Raw genomic sequence first — 15,756 nt, 5'->3', positions numbered from 1 at the left:
TCAATGTATCATCACAAGAAGTAGCTGACTATGAAGGATGCAGAAACCAGTTTAGAAAGTTTAATTGTAAATCAAATCTTCAGAAGCAAGTTGAAATAAAAAATGCATTTCAAGATGAATAGCCTTGAGGGGCAGAGTAGCAGCGGCCGGGGTTTGGGGACCATAGTTTCAGGGGACATCTAGATCAATTGGCATAAAAAAGTATAGCAAGGAAACGTTCTACATCCCACTTTGCTGAGTGGCATCTGGGGTCTTAAAAGCTAACAGGCAATCATCTGAGATGCATCAATTGGTCTCAAGCCACCTGGAGTAAAGGAGAATGAAGAACAGCAAAGACACAAGGAAAACAGGAGCCCAGGAGACAAAAAGGGCCTCATAAACTAGAGATTCCATCAGACTGGGGCTGGAATAGCTAGGTGGTGCTGGGCCACCACCAACGACTGCCCTGACAGGCAACATAACAGAGAATCCCTGATGCAGCAGGAGAAAAGTGGGATGCAGAACTCAAATTCTAGTTAAAAGACCAGACTTAATGGTCTGAGACTGAAGGGACCCCAGAGGATACGGACCCCAGACTCTCTGTTAGCCCAAAACTAAAACCATTCCCGAAGCCAACTCTTCAGACAAAGACTAGACTGGACTAAAAGGCATAAAATGATACTGGTGAGAAGTGTGCTTCTTAGCGCAAGTAGACACATGAGACTGTGTGGGCAGTTCTTGTCCAGAGGTGAGATGAGAAGGCAGAGGGTTACAGAAGCTGGTTGAATGGACACAGAAAATACAGAGTGGAGAGGGCGAATGTGCTGTCACATTGTAGGGAGAGCAAATAGAGTTACATAACAACATGTGTATAAGTTTTTGTATGAGAAACTGACTAGAATTATAAACTTTCACTTAAAGCACTCTACCAAAAAAAAGAAATAAAATTAATAGCATTCTCTTACACATGTACCAACCAACAAGACAATCTAAACATTCTCTTTTTAAAATAGAAATATGCATATATTTTTCCTTATATGTATATAAAGGTGAAGCAGATAGTTATACACTCAACTAGTAGCTGGAAGTTTGGTGGTTCGACGCTACACAGTTGCCCCTCAGAAGACAGGTCTGGAGATCTTCCAAAAGCTCATAGCCTTGAAAGCCCGATGGAGCAGTCCTACTTTGCACACAGTGGGTCACCATGAGTTGGAATCTTCTCAACAGGAACTAATAACAACATATATAAGTATATATGTATATATATGTACATACACATATACAGATAGATAGATATAGGTATTCATCCATAAATATTTTTGAGAAATGCCGACATAAATCATGAGGTGGTTTGCCTTCCCTATAACTAAGAAATGTGTTAGTACTAAAGCTGATTTTTCCTGAAGGTGACTGAGGATTGTGTAAACAAATGGGCTTGAGTTCCAGGGCCATTGAAAGGCCAGGGAAGCAGAAGTGGGGACCAAGAGTCCATCCAAGTGGGGAGTTCAGAGTGAGATCATCCTGCATTAACCTGAGGTCCCATGTGGTCTCCACTTCAGGTACCAATGAGCCAGATTTAGACTGAATCCAATGCTTTTCTCATTTTCAGAGAACTCCAGAAAAAGGTGCTTAGGTTTATTACAGAACAGGAGAGGAAAAGGTGAAGGAAGAGAGGAAAAAAGAAACCTCCCCTAGGAAGTTCTGACTACAGATCAATCCCTGCAGGGATGTGTACCCCACATACGCATGGCCTGATTGGGTGTGACCCTTTGCAAACTTAAACTTGTTTAGCTGCACCTACTAATGTCAGTGCCCCCTAGAAGCTAGCAGACACATAGATAAAACTTCTCTTGAGGAAGGCATATTCATTCTAGTTTTTAGAAACCCCAGAGATAATTTTTGAAGGGCCAATATTAGCAAGATGCTAGAGATTTCTAGATATCCAAGAAAACAAGACTTTCTGAACATGAACACCTTTCATAAAGAGCATCACAGAGAGCAGTGATGTCCCCTTAGATTTCAGATTTTAAAATTGTCACAAATAGAATTTATTTAAAGAAGTGAATAACGAGCAAGAATGTATGTATAGGGAAAAGAGAAATATAAATGTGACATTACACTTTCAAAAATAGAATGTTCAACTTCATTTCTTGAAATTAGATATGTGAAACCAATACCACAAGGTAATCGGCAGCAGTAAAGGATTCACTGAGCTAGAGGATAAAGCAGAAGAAATGATCCATAATACAACATGGAGAAAGAAAAATATGGAAAAAACAGGCAAAGCAGATGTAATGAAAAACAGTGTGATTACCTAATACTGATTTGAAAGACAAGAGATAGAGTAAATGGGCCTTTACAACATTTAAACCGAGAATGATCAAGCATTAAGCACAATTAGGAAAAGACCTTTTTCCATAGACCCAAGTGCTAGAAAATTACAACCTAAATAAATAAAAATGATTTCAAGCCTACACATATTACAGAGAGCTGTAGAAAACCAAAAACAAAGAGAAAACCTTAGAAGTGGACAGAGAAAGGGACGGGTCACCTTCAGAGGGGCTTGCACAGATCTGATTCTCTCAGTCAAAACCAAACCCAGTGCTGTCAAGTTGATTCCGACTCATAGTGACCCTACAGGACAGAGTAGAACTGCCCCATAGAGTTTTCAAGAAGCTCGTGGCACATTCAAACTGCGGACCCTTTGGTTATCAGCCTTAGCACTTAACCACTAGCCACCAGGGTTTCCAATCTCTCAGTAGCAACGACAAAAACAAGAGGCGAGTAGAATGAGATTTCAAAGAGTTGGAAAAGATAACTACATATCTAGGATTCTATACACAAAAATATCATTTTAGAATGAAGGCCACGTAAGGACATTTTTGGACAAACAAAAGCTAAAATTGTTTATTAACATCAGACCGTCTCTGTAGATGTGCATTGATTCATCTTTACCCAAAATGACACTAAAATACAGGTAGAATTACTATACACTGTGTTGTTGTTGTTAGGTGCCATCGGTTCGGTTCTGACTCAAAGGGACCCTGTGCACCTCAGCAGGAAACACTGCTCCATCCTGAACGTCCTCAAGGTTATTGTAACGCTTGAGCCCATTGTTGCAGCCAATGTGTCAGTCCGTCTCGTTGAGGATCTTCCTCTTTTTCACAGACCCTCTACTTTACCAAGCTTGATGTCCTCTTCCAGGGATTGATCCCACCTGATAACATGTTCAAAGTATGGGGAATGAAGTCTCCCCACTCTTGTTTCTAGGGAGCATTCTGGCTATACATCTTCCAAGACAGATTTGTTCATTCGCCTGGAAATCCGTGGTATATTCCATACTCTTTGCCAGCAGCATAATTAAAAGGCTTCAATTCCTCTTTGATCTTCTTTATTCTTCGTCCAGCTTTAACATGTCTGTGAGGCAATTGGAAATACCATGGCTTGAGTCAGGAACACCTTAGTCCTGAAAGTGACATCTTTGCTTTTTAACACTTGTAAGAGGTCTTTTGCAGCAGATTTGCCCAATTGCAGTATGTCATTTGAATTCTTGACTGCTGCTTCTGTAAGCGTTGATTAGGGATCCAAGGAAAATTAAATCCTTAGCAACTTACAAATTTAAAAATATAGCCTTTGCTCTTTCTTTTATTTGTATGAGTCATAATTTTACCATTTTCTGAAAAGAAGTGTTTAACCAATGTATCTTGGCAGTCTCTGCACCACTCACATTCCCATTTCCCTACTTCTTGTTGTTAGCTGCCCTTGAGTTGATTTTAAATTTGCAATTCCAAGCTTCTCCTTTATAACAATCCCCTCACCAAAACCAAGAATGCCATGGCCCCTCCCTTATTTCATTACATTCATCTTGTAAAACCTAAACCCTGGGAAAAACTCCACCCTCCACATACCTGCCTCCATGTCCCTAATGTGGCTGGGGAAAAAACACATAATTATTCTGATTCTCTCATCGTAAATTTATGAACATTACCTCAGGACAGCCTTTAATCCTGCCTTAGAACCATACTTCACTTACCTGGTTCATTCAGTCTGCACCCTTTCTCTTTTCTTTTCTCTTCAAATTTCACACCGACTTCCCACTCTGGTGGTGGAATGGTTAAGTGCTAGGGCTGCTAATCAAAGAGTTGGTAGTTCCAATCCACCAGTTGCTCTTCAGAAACTCTATGGGGCAGTTCTACTCTGTCCCTTAAGGTTGCTAGGATTTGGAATAGACTCGAAGTCACTGGGTTTTTTAGTTTTCTAATCCTACTTTTCAGCAAATGACCTCATTTTCAGTTTCTTAGAAGAGCTTCCCCTAGCTCCTCTCAGGCATCTTCTGATTCACAGGCATCTGCACCCCCATATGCTACCTTCCTTCCTTCCTTCCTTCCGATTACTGTAGATGAGCAGACAGCCCTCCTACCTGAGGCCAGGCTCTCTGCTCCTATACCCCTGTCCCTCCAAGGGCATCTTGGCATTCCTCACCTCTCTTTTCTGAACTATCCATGTCCCTCTCACTTTAGCATCCTTTCCATTAGCATGAAACGTCACTTTGAAAAACTCTCCTGATTTCAAATCTCCCTTCAGTTATGTCCTCTTTCGCTCTTCTCCTTACCTTAAAGCTCATTGAAAGACTCGTATGTAGTCACCAACCTAAACCATCTCTTTTCATACACCCTAATCATGCGATCTCTGGCATTGTTTATATACCATGGCCATATCTTCCAAATACCGGTCCTTCTTTGTTTCCACTTTCACATTCCAATCACCAGTAATTACCACTGCATCCTGATTGCATGTTCGATCAATTTCACAGATCATATTTTGGTAAAAATCTTCTATTTCTTCATCTTTGGCCTTAGTGGTTCGAGGGTAATTTTGAATAGTAGTCATATTAGCTGGCCTTACTTGTAGGCGTGTGGGTGTTATTCTATTACTGACAGGGTTGTAACTCAGGATAGATCTTGAAATTTTCTTTCTGATGATGCCTGTAATGGACCATACAATTTTCTGACTCAGAATGACAAATACCAGTCCACTTCAGCTGAATAATCCCTAAGATATTGATCTTTATGAATTCTTTTTCATTTTTCACAATTTCTAATTTTCTTAGACTCATACATTGTACATTCCAAGTTGACGTTATTAATGGGTGGTTTCAGGTGTTTCTTCTCATTTTGAGCCACACCACATCAGCACATGAATGTCCCGAAATCCTGACTCCATGCCCGTCATTAAGGTCAACTCTACTCTAAGGAGGCACCTCTCCCCCAGCCGTGTTTTGTGTGCTTTCCAACCTGAGAGGCTCCTCTTCTGGCAGTGTAACAGGCACTGTTTTGCTGCTGTTAGTAAGGGTTTCACTGGTTAATTCTTTCAGAAGCAGACCGCCAGGCCCTTCCTCCTAATCTGTCTTAGTCTGGAAGCTCCACTGAAACCTGTCCGCTGTGGTGATCCTACTGGTATTTGTCTATCGGTGGCATAGCTTCCAGCATCACAGGAACATGCAAGCCCTCACACTATGAAAAACCGAGAGATGTGTATTCTGTATCTATTTCCTGAAAATTTTATTTTTCAGATCTGTAGTGTGCCTGCTTTTAGTTTTCTGTGTCTTGCATGCAATGTAAAGTTTATCATTTACATTCTTTTAATAAACTCACATAGTTCCCATATCAAAAGTGTGAGGAGGACTTTTCTTGTGTGTTATTTTTGTTGCATCACATTCGTATTCATACCCTAGTTACGTTATTTTCTTGGATGTCAAGAATCTCTGACTTCTTGGTGGCAGTAGTATTTGAAAAATTATTCCTGAGGTGTCCTGAGTATTTGTGATGGGGATGCCCTCTTCCAGAGCAGCTTCAACTTGCTGCTCCTATCAGTTGGGCTATCTTAAACTAATATCTTGATCACAGAGTGCCAGACACACCTACACCATATACACCTACAGTGAAACTCCTTGGAGGTTTGGCTTTCAGACATAACTTCCCAAGGAAATCTTGCTTATTTTTTTGTGTCCATTTCCACAGTGAACCTAGAGCCCTTTGATCATTCTCTAGCAGCTGTGGGAAGGATAGATTTAGTTTCTCTGGTTCACAATGACTTTGAGATTAGAGCCCACTCCCTTGGGCCGAGCTCAAAATAGCTTCCCTCAGGACTCCCCACACTTCTGGGCTTGGCTTCCATTTCCCTGGATCTTACATACCCCTAGAATTAAATCTTTAGTGTATGCAGTGATCTTAAACTGTCCTTCAGAGTAAAGGTTCTCCATTTTCATGTCTTTCTTTTATTTATTTCAAGTGTTTTGTATTAGCTCACCAGGATTATAGATCTCAGGAAACTAGGTTATCATTTAAGAAAATGAACACGTTTCAACATTTTTTCTCATTTTAAATAGAGGCTCTTCTTAAAAGAATCTACGGTTTGTAGTTTTAGAGCTTCTAAGTTGGTAATAGAGCTTCTCAGTTGACTACATTGTCTTTTCTAATCATTGGTTCTTGATTTGCACTGGTTACTTTCACAACTCACTGCCCATGTAGTTTGTTTCCACATTGACTGCTGGCTTTCCATAGACCGACCAGGCCCAGTCTGGCTGCTCAGATTTTATAAAAGGGGACTATGCAATGGTAGATGATTCTTATCAGGCTAGTGGAGGAAGCAGGATGGTGTTACAGGCTCCTGTCCTCATGTGCCTGCTGCTCTGGGTTTCTGGTGAGAAATGAACAGTGCCTCAATCCCTTTAGAGAAGTATCTCTGTAGAGCTGAAAAATGATTTTAACACGTGGTGGGAAATGCTGGCTGTTTCCAAAACTGACTGAATAATGTGTGACATGCATACCCCTAAAACGCACATTTAAAGTGGCATATGATAATGTGCCTATGAAAAAGCGTGTGTATATATGTACGTATGGTAATTGTCTTCTCCGATTGCAGGTGCCAGTGGGGACATCGTGATAACATAGTCTCCTGTCTCCTTGACTGTGTCTCCAGCAGAAACGGTCACCATCAGTGCAAGTCCAGCCAGAATGTAGGTAGCATCTTAGCCTGGTACCAGCAAAAACCAGCACAAGCTCCTAAGCTGCTTATCTCCTTGGCATCCAACTGGGCATCTAAGACAGCTGACTGGTTAAGTGGCAGTAGGTCTGACAGTCCTCTTTCTCACCATGAACAGTCTCCAGGTTGAGGATGAGGCAGGTTATTGCAGTTAGCAATATTATGGCTACCCACTCACAGTGCTTCAGCCTCAAACACAAACCTCCTCCCAGGGCTGGAGGCCTGTGAATCTTCACTGCACCTGCTGCTTCCTTCCCACACCATCCTGAACATGCACACTCCCTCTATCTGCCCCAGAAGCCTCATCTCCTAGACATGGAGTTTTCTCTCCAGAGTGATCCTACTATTAAGATAGGCCTACAATTTGCTATGAGATATGAAATAAATGCTACAAGCCACACAGACCTGTCCGCTTGTCCCAGGTAGAGACCCTTTTGGTGTGATGTTTCTTCTGTCCCTGATTGTATAGCATCTCTGGATCATCCTCGGGTACCTGTCGTTTCAGGTTCCAGCAGGCAGATCCTGCTCAGTAGGGGCCAGAATCTCTACTGTCTCCCAGGAGAGAAAGTCTGCATTAGCTGCAGGGCCAGTCAGAGTCTCGTCTACACTGACTGGAAACACTACTTGGGCTGGCGTGAGCATCAACCTGAGCAGGGGCCGAGGCACCTCGTTTAGCATACTTCCTCTATGCATGTTGCTGCCATGCTGAACAGGTTTCAGCAGCACTTTCAGACACTAATACACACTAGAAAAACATGCCTGGTGATCTACGACTAAAAAATCAGCCAGTGAAAACCCTATGGATCAAAACAGAGGTCTCACTGTTCATGGAGTTGTCATGAGTTAGAGACCAATAGGTTGTCAATTAACAATAACAAAGAACCATGATTTCCTTCAGTCACTGAATTAAACTTTGGTGCCCAGGGGATAAATTTAAAGGCAATTGACAACTAAGGAAAAAAGAATGTGGGAAAGCTGTCATGTATTTCTGGAGTGATAGAGTTAATGAATTAGACGGTGGCCTTTGAAAGAATGAGAGTCACTGAAAGACATGGAGAGAGGAGAATAGGGCAGGAAAATAGGAGCTTAGAACAGGAAATCACCTTCATTGAAATTGACCAGGAAGGCCTGGCTGGAAAACAGGATCCATGGAAGGAAATGTAAGAGAGAAATAGTATCTTCTATGAGGGAGATGTTTTAAATATGAAAGGCCGAGTTTTAATATTGGTTTAGGTCCAGAGTTATGAGGGGTGTGCCTGCAGAGAACCTAAAAAGTTAAGAATATCCAGGAAATAAAATGGGAATATTCCAGAGTCAAGAAGGCACAGGGAACAGAGAACTGATCTTCCAGGGTACAAAACACACTGGACCCTTCCCCAGATTAGTCATGTGATCTATCCATGTGAATTGTGCAGATTCCTGTGATATGAAAATGCTTGACAATGTAAACAAGAGATGTTTACACTGTGTTTCTTATATAATTTACCACAAACGAGGATCCAGAAGAAGCCACATCCCTTAATTTTCCCTTGGAACCAGGCAAATACTATAAGGATTTAGACAGGAGATGTGGCCTTTGGGGCAGACAGAGGAAGTGTGCATGTCCAGGGCTGAGCAGAAAGGAAGCAGCTGGTGCAGTGAAGACTCACTGGCCTGTAGCCCTCGGGAGGAGGTTTGTGTTCTAGCCTGAAGCACTGTGGGAGGTAGGTTATTATACCGCTGACAATAATAAACTGCGGCATCATCAGCCTGGAAATTGCTGATGGTGAGAGTGAAGTGTGTCCCAGACCCACTGCCACTGAATGGTCAGAGACCCCAGACGCCCGGTTAGATGCCAAGTAGATGAGCCACTTAGGAGCCCGTCCAGGTTTCTGCTGGTACTAGGCTACATTGTTGCTCACACTCTGATGGCCTTGAAGTTGATGGTGACCCTTTCTCCTGGAGACACAGCCAGAGTAGCTGGAGACTGGGTCATCACAATGTCCCCACTGGCACCTGCAATCAGAGTGGACAATTACTATGCATACAGATATACACACACTTATTCATACACAGTTTAAAATAGCATTTATACCACAACATCTAGTGATATTACATATCAGCACATAATTTGTTCCATTTCGGAAATAGCTATCATTTCCCACTATGTCTTAAAGTCATTTTTCAGCTCTACAAAGATACTGCTCTAGAGGAATTGAAGCACTTTTAGTTTCTCACCAGAGGCCCAGAGCAACAGGGACATGAGGACCAGAGTCTGTGGCACCATCTTGCTGCCCCTGCCTGCCTGATGCAGATCAGCTCCCATAGCAAAGGCCCTGTTTATAGTATCTGAGCAGCCAGCCTGGTGTTGGAGGGGCCTATGCAAAGCAGTCAGTGAATTGAAAGCAAATTACATGGACCACGGGTTGTGACACCATCCAATATAAATCAAGAGCCAAAAAATCACAGAAATGATAATTTTATGGCTACAAAAGACACAGAAGTGTACTTAGACGTTCTAATATCAACTTAAAACCTCTCATAGTCCAGTGAATTCCAGCTCAGGACAACCCCATGTGTTACACAGTAGAGCTGTTCCGTAGGCTTTTCTTATCTGTATACTTTATAGAAGCAGACAGAAAGGCTTTTCTTCCAGGGTACCACTGGATGTGTTCAAACTGCCAACCTTTAGGTTAGCAGCCTATCACAACTGCTTGAAGGACCCAAGATCTAATGAATAGCTTTAGTTTTAACTTAAAAAAAAAGTCTCAGTTGTGTTCAGGCTCCATAAATGATGGACTAGTTTCCTCAAATCAACAGTTTTTAGAAATGATAAAAAAAAATGCCAATAAATAAATAACAAAGGAAAGGGAAGAATATAGGAAATTTCCGCCTCAATGTTTGATAAAAATTTATAGCTAGAAAACATCTGAGCTCTAAAGATACTTGTATCCTGAAGGATACCTAAGAGAGACTGCAAGCACTTGAGATTGGATTCCAGGGCTACGGAAGGGACAGAGAAATGGAAGACAGGCCCAGAATTCACCTGTTTGGAAAGTCCTCAGGGAGCCTGTATTGAGCTAGGGCTCAGGAGGGTTCAGATCACAAAGGAAGTGGGAACCAAAGACAAAGTGGAACCTATCATGCCCACAATGGCTAGGACCTGAGAAGAGGGCTCTAGATTCATTGGGAAAATGGACAGGGAAAACAAACAGGATTTCCCTGTAAAGCTGTGATTGAATGCCACCTCTTCAGGGAGTTTCATTCCAGGTATGCACGGCCGCAGTGTGCCTGGAGCAGCTCAGCCTTGAAGATTAGACTCCATCTGTTTTACTTTGGACACGTTATCAGGAGGGACCAGTTTCTGGAGATGGACATCATGCTTCACTAAGTAGAGGGTCAGCGAAAAAGAGAAAGAGCTTCAAAGAAATGGATTGACACAGTGGCTACAACATTGGGCTCAAACATAGCAAAGATTTTGAGGATGGCTCAGGGCCATGGAGTGTTTCATTCTGTTGTGTATGAATTTGCTACAAGCTGGAACTGATTTGACGGCACATAACAACAACCACAACATGAATACAAATATGATACAATAGAAATAACAGAGAACAAAGGAGTTCTGCTCGTACTTTAGATTTGGGCATTAAAAAAAAAAAAAATTGGGGCATTACATGAGGTTTTTTAAAGAAATACATGACAAACTTGACATTGTAGGCAAGGTACAGAAAACTAAAAAGGAGACACTTCAGGTCTGGAAAAGAATCAACTGAATTCCTAGAAAGTAGAAACAGAATTACCAAAATTTTAAAACTCAGTAGAAGAGACTTCCATTTGTAGGCTAGAGGGAATAACAAGGACAAGATTCACCCTCATGCATGAAACAAGCAAAACATAATTAATTATGAATTATATTTAATGGTTAACTCACTGAACTCCTAGTCTACCAACATTGGCCTCAAAAAAAAAAAAAAAACCTGGCGACCTCCTTCTGAAAAATCAGTCATTGAAAACCATACAGATCACAGTGCTACTCCAACATACATGGGGTCACCATAGGTCAGAATCAAATCAATAGTGAATGGTTTTTAATCTTACAGAAGGAGATTGCCAGGCCTTTCTTCCAAGGCCCCAATGGTGGATTCAAACTGCTAATCTTTTGGTTAGTAATCCACATCACTAGTTGAATCTTAGTTTTGGGCAGAGAATCCACGATAATATGTGGCCATTCCTGCCATATTCAAAAAGTAAGTCAGAAGGGAGCAACCTACATTATTTTCTACCCCAACCCTGTGCTCTAAGGCTTCACCATCATACTCCCTGGCTCTTGGCATAAATGCTCCCTTGCCAAACCCCACCCTGGATCAGCCCTGCTAACCTGAGCCTCATAAATGAACCTTTTGTGGGGAGTAGAACCTGAGCAACATCACACAAGAGAGAAGCTGCAGGATGGTGGCACCAGCCAGGTCCTCAGGGTCCTGCTCTACTCTGTTCCAGGTGAGAAAATGTTAGCAAATCTAGAGATGGAGTTTTCTCTGCAGAGTAATCCTTCTGTTCAGAGATACGATTTTAAAATGAGATGAGATAAATGCTACAGCAACTCAGGCCTGTCCACCTATCACAGGTAGGCTATTTTGGCTTGACTGGTTCTTCTATCCCTGATTGCACAGCATCTCAGCCTCATCCCCGTGTGCACACAGTGCCGTGTTTAGTGGTCCATGGTAATGTAGTCATAAGGCTGGGTCACACTGCAAAGTCATCAAGGAACAATGTGTTCTAAGTATGTGCCTGGGACAGAGAACCAACAAGAGTTCTTGCAGACACACTACTGACCAACTAGGTGATCAGGAGAGCCCTTCTCCTGCAATGTCCCTCCAACACCTTTTATTGGCTGGGATTTTATTGAGGATTTTTGCATCTATGTTCACGAATGATATTAGTCTGTAATTTTTCGTTGTTGTTGTTGTGGTTTCTATGCCTGGCTTTGGTATGGCTGGCTTTGGTATCAGGGTATGCCGGCTTCCTATGATGAGTTTGGGAGTATTCCTTCCTTTTTTATGCTCTGAAATACCTTTAGTAGTACTGGTGTTAACTCTTCTCTGAATGTTTGGTTAAATTCTCCCGGGAAGGCTTCCAGGCCAGGGTTTTTTTTTTTTTTTTTTCTTGGGAGTTTTGTTTACTTACCTCATTAATCTCTTATTTTTTTTATGGGTTTATTTATTTTTTTCTACCAAAGTTTAGATTTATTTTAGGTAAGCAGCATATTTCTAGAAAATTGTCCATTTCCTCTAGTTTTTCAAATTTGTCAGAGTACAATTTTTCATAGTATTCTATTATGATCTTTTTTATTTCAGTTGGGTCTGTTGTGATATTGCCCGTCTCATTCAGGTTATTTGCTTGCGCTCCTGTTTTTCTTTTTTCAGTTGGACCAATGATTTGTCAATTTTGTTGATGTTTTCAAAGAAGCAGCTTTGGTTGTCTTGAATCTTTCAATTGTTTTTCTATTTCATTTATTTCTGCTCTAATCTTTATTATTTCCTTTTTTCAGGTGCTCCAGAGCTCTTTTTGCTGCTCTCTATTGGTTCAAATTGTAGGGTTAATATTTTGGTTTCAGCCCTTTCTTCTTTTTGGATGTGTGCATTTATTGCTATAAATTGACGTCCAAGCACTGCTTTTGCTGTGTTCCAAAAGTTCTTTTAGGATGTCTTTTCTTTCTTCTGTGATTCTATGAATTTCTTTATTCTGTCATTGATTTCATCTATAACCCAGTAGTCTGGTTCTGTTTTTCCTTTTTACTAGTCCTTTAGATGAAGGTTTACAGAAGAAACTAGTGTCTCATTAAAGAGTGCACATATTATTTTATGACATTGGTTAAGAACGTCACGATGTCAACACTCTCCCTTCTCAAACTTGGGTTCCCTATTATTGGCTTTCTTGTTCCCATCTAGTCCTTGCCCCTGGGCTGGTGTGCCCCTTTACTCTCGTTTTGTTTTTATGGGCCTATCCAACCTTTTGCTGAAAGGTGAGCCTCAGAAATGACTTCTTTATTGAACTGAAAGTGTATCTGGGGGCCATACTTTCAGGGTTTCTTAAGTCTCTGTAAGGCCAGCAAGTCTGGTATGTCTTTTTGAGTTTGAATTTTGTTCTGCTTTTTTCTCCCACTCGGTCCAGAACCATCTATTGTGATCCCTGTAGAGCAGTCATTGGTGGTAGCAGGGCACCATCTAGCTGTGCTGGAGTCGGTCTGGTGGAAGCCATGGTAGATGCGGTCCATTAGTCCTTTGGGCTAACCTTTCCTTTGTATCTTCAGTTTTCTTCATTCTTCTTTGCTCCTGAAAGGGTGAGACCAGTGGAGTATCCTAGATGGTCGCTCACAGGCTTTTAAGACCCAAATGCTACTCACCAAAGTAGAATGTAGAACTTTTTTTCTGTATAAATTGTATTATGCCATTTAAGCTAGATATTTCCCAAGACAATGGTCCCTACACCCTCAGCCCAGCAATTGGGTCCCTCAGGGAGTTTGGATGTGTCTCTGGATCTTCCATGACCTTGCCTTGTACAAGTTGTGCTGGCTTCCCTAGTATTGTGTACTGCCTTACCCTTCACCCAAATTACCACTTCTCTATTGTCTATTTAGTGTTTTTCCATCCCTACTGCTCCCCTCCCTTGTAACCATCAAAGATTGCTTCTTTTTGTGTGGAAACCTTTCCATGAGTTTTTACAGTAGTGCTCTCACACAATATTTGTCCTTTTGTGATTGAGTTATTTCCCTCAGCATAATGTCCTCCAGATTAATCCATGTCATGAGATGTTTGACAGATTTGTCGTTGTTCTTTATCATTGTGTAATACTCCATTGTGTGTATATACCACAGTTTGTTTATCCATTCATCTGTTTGATGGTGAGCTAGGTTGTTTCCATCTTTTTCCTGTTGCAAAAAACACTGCAATGAACATGGGAGTGCATATGTCTATTCCTGTGACTACTCTTATTTCTCTAGGATATAGTCCTAGGAGTGGGATTGCTGGATCATATGGTATTTCTGTTTCTTGCTTTCTAAGGAAGCGCCATATCATTTTGCAAAATGGTTGTATGATTTTGCATTGCCACTAGCATCACATGAGAGTTCCGATCTCCCTGCAGCCTCTCCAACAGTTTTTATTTCCTGATTTTTTAATTGGTGCCAGTAATGCTGGGGTGGGATGGTATCTCATTGTGGTTTTGATTTGCATTTCTCTAATGGCTAGTTTTTAATGGCTAGTGGTTGGGAGTATTTCTTCATATTCCTGTTAGCCACTTGAATGTCTTCTTTGGTGTACTATCTGTTTATTTCCTTTGTCCAGTTTTTAAATTAGATTCTTTGTCTTTTTGTTGTAGAGGTGTTGGATTTTCTTGTAGATTTTAGACATTAGAACTTTGTCTGATTTGTAATAGACCAATTTTTTTTTTTTTTCCCAGTCCAAAGGCTGCCTGTTTACTCTTTTGGTGAAGTCTTCTGATGAGCAAAAATGTTTAATTTTTGTAAGATCCCAGTTATCTAGCTTATCTTCTGGAGTTTGTGTGTCGTAGGTTGTGGTTTGTATCCCATTAATGCCTCGTGTTAGGGCCTCTAGTGTTGATCCTTTTTTTTCTTCTATGACCTTCATACTTTTTGGCTTTATATTTAGGTCTTTGATTCATTTTGAATTAGTTTTTGTATATAGTGTGAGATATGGGTCCTGTTTCATTATTTTGCAGATGGACATCCAATTTTGCCAGCACCATTTGATAAAAAGAGCGTCTTTTCCCGATTTGATGGACTTGGGGCTCTTGTTGAAGATCAGGTGACCGTAGGTGGATGGATTTACATCTGGGTAGTCTTTTTTTTTTCCATTGGTCAATGTATCTGTCATTGTGCCAGTACTAGGGAGTTTTGATTACTGTAACATAGCTGTATGGTAGATTCTGAGTTCGGGTAGTGTGAGTCCTTCTACTTTATTATTCTTCTTCAATAGTGCTTTACTTTTCTGGGACTTCTTCCCTTTCCATATAAAGTTAATGATAAGTTTTTCCATCTCTTTAAAGAATATTGTTGGTATTTAGATTGGCATTGCATTGTCTTTGTAAATCAGGTAGAATTGTCATTTTTACAATGTTGAGTCTACCTATCCATGAGCATGGTATGTTTTCCCATTTATATAGATCTCTTTTGGTTTCTGGCAATAGTGTTTTGTAGTTTCTTTGTATAGATCTTGACATTCCTGGTTAAACTTATTCCTAAGTTTTTTTTTTTTTGTTTGTTTGTTTGTTTTTAGGGGCTATTATAAATGGTATTGTTTTCCTGATTTCCTTTTCATTGTTGTTTTTATTGTTGTATAGAAATTCGACTGATTTTTGTATATTTATCTTGTGTCCCGGGACTGTGCTGAATCTTTCTATTCGTTGCAATACTTTTCGCATGGAGTCTTTTGGGTTTTTTATGTAGAGTATCATATAATCCAAAAATAGGGACAGTTTTACTTCTTCATTTCCAATTTGGAAGCCCTTTGTTTCTTTTTCTTTCCTTCTTGCTCTAGTTAGAACTTCCAGCATAATATTAAATAGGAGTGGGGATAAAGGACATCCTTCTCTTGTTCTTGTTCTCACGGGGAATGTTTTCAGCCTCTCTTGTTTAAGAATGACGGCCGCCTTTAGTTTTGCATAGATGTCCTTTATTACGTTGAGAAATTGCCCTTCTATACCTATTTTATTGAGAGTTCTTATCAGGAATGGGTT

At 40.8% G+C, this 15,756-nt stretch overlaps 1 gene segment (V, D, J or C); it reads right to left on the bottom strand.

Moving 5' to 3' along the window:
* LOC126060234 (immunoglobulin kappa variable 4-1-like) overlaps window positions 1-15,756 on the bottom strand; it is a 49,013-nt gene that overhangs the window by 740 nt on the left and 32,517 nt on the right.

This window comes from Elephas maximus, chromosome 17 (genome assembly GCF_024166365.1).
Source record: "Elephas maximus indicus isolate mEleMax1 chromosome 17, mEleMax1 primary haplotype, whole genome shotgun sequence".
Classification (NCBI taxonomy): domain Eukaryota; kingdom Metazoa; phylum Chordata; class Mammalia; order Proboscidea; family Elephantidae; genus Elephas; species Elephas maximus.
Note: the sequence above shows the minus strand (reverse complement) of the source record. Positions and strands in the feature narration are given on the sequence as shown.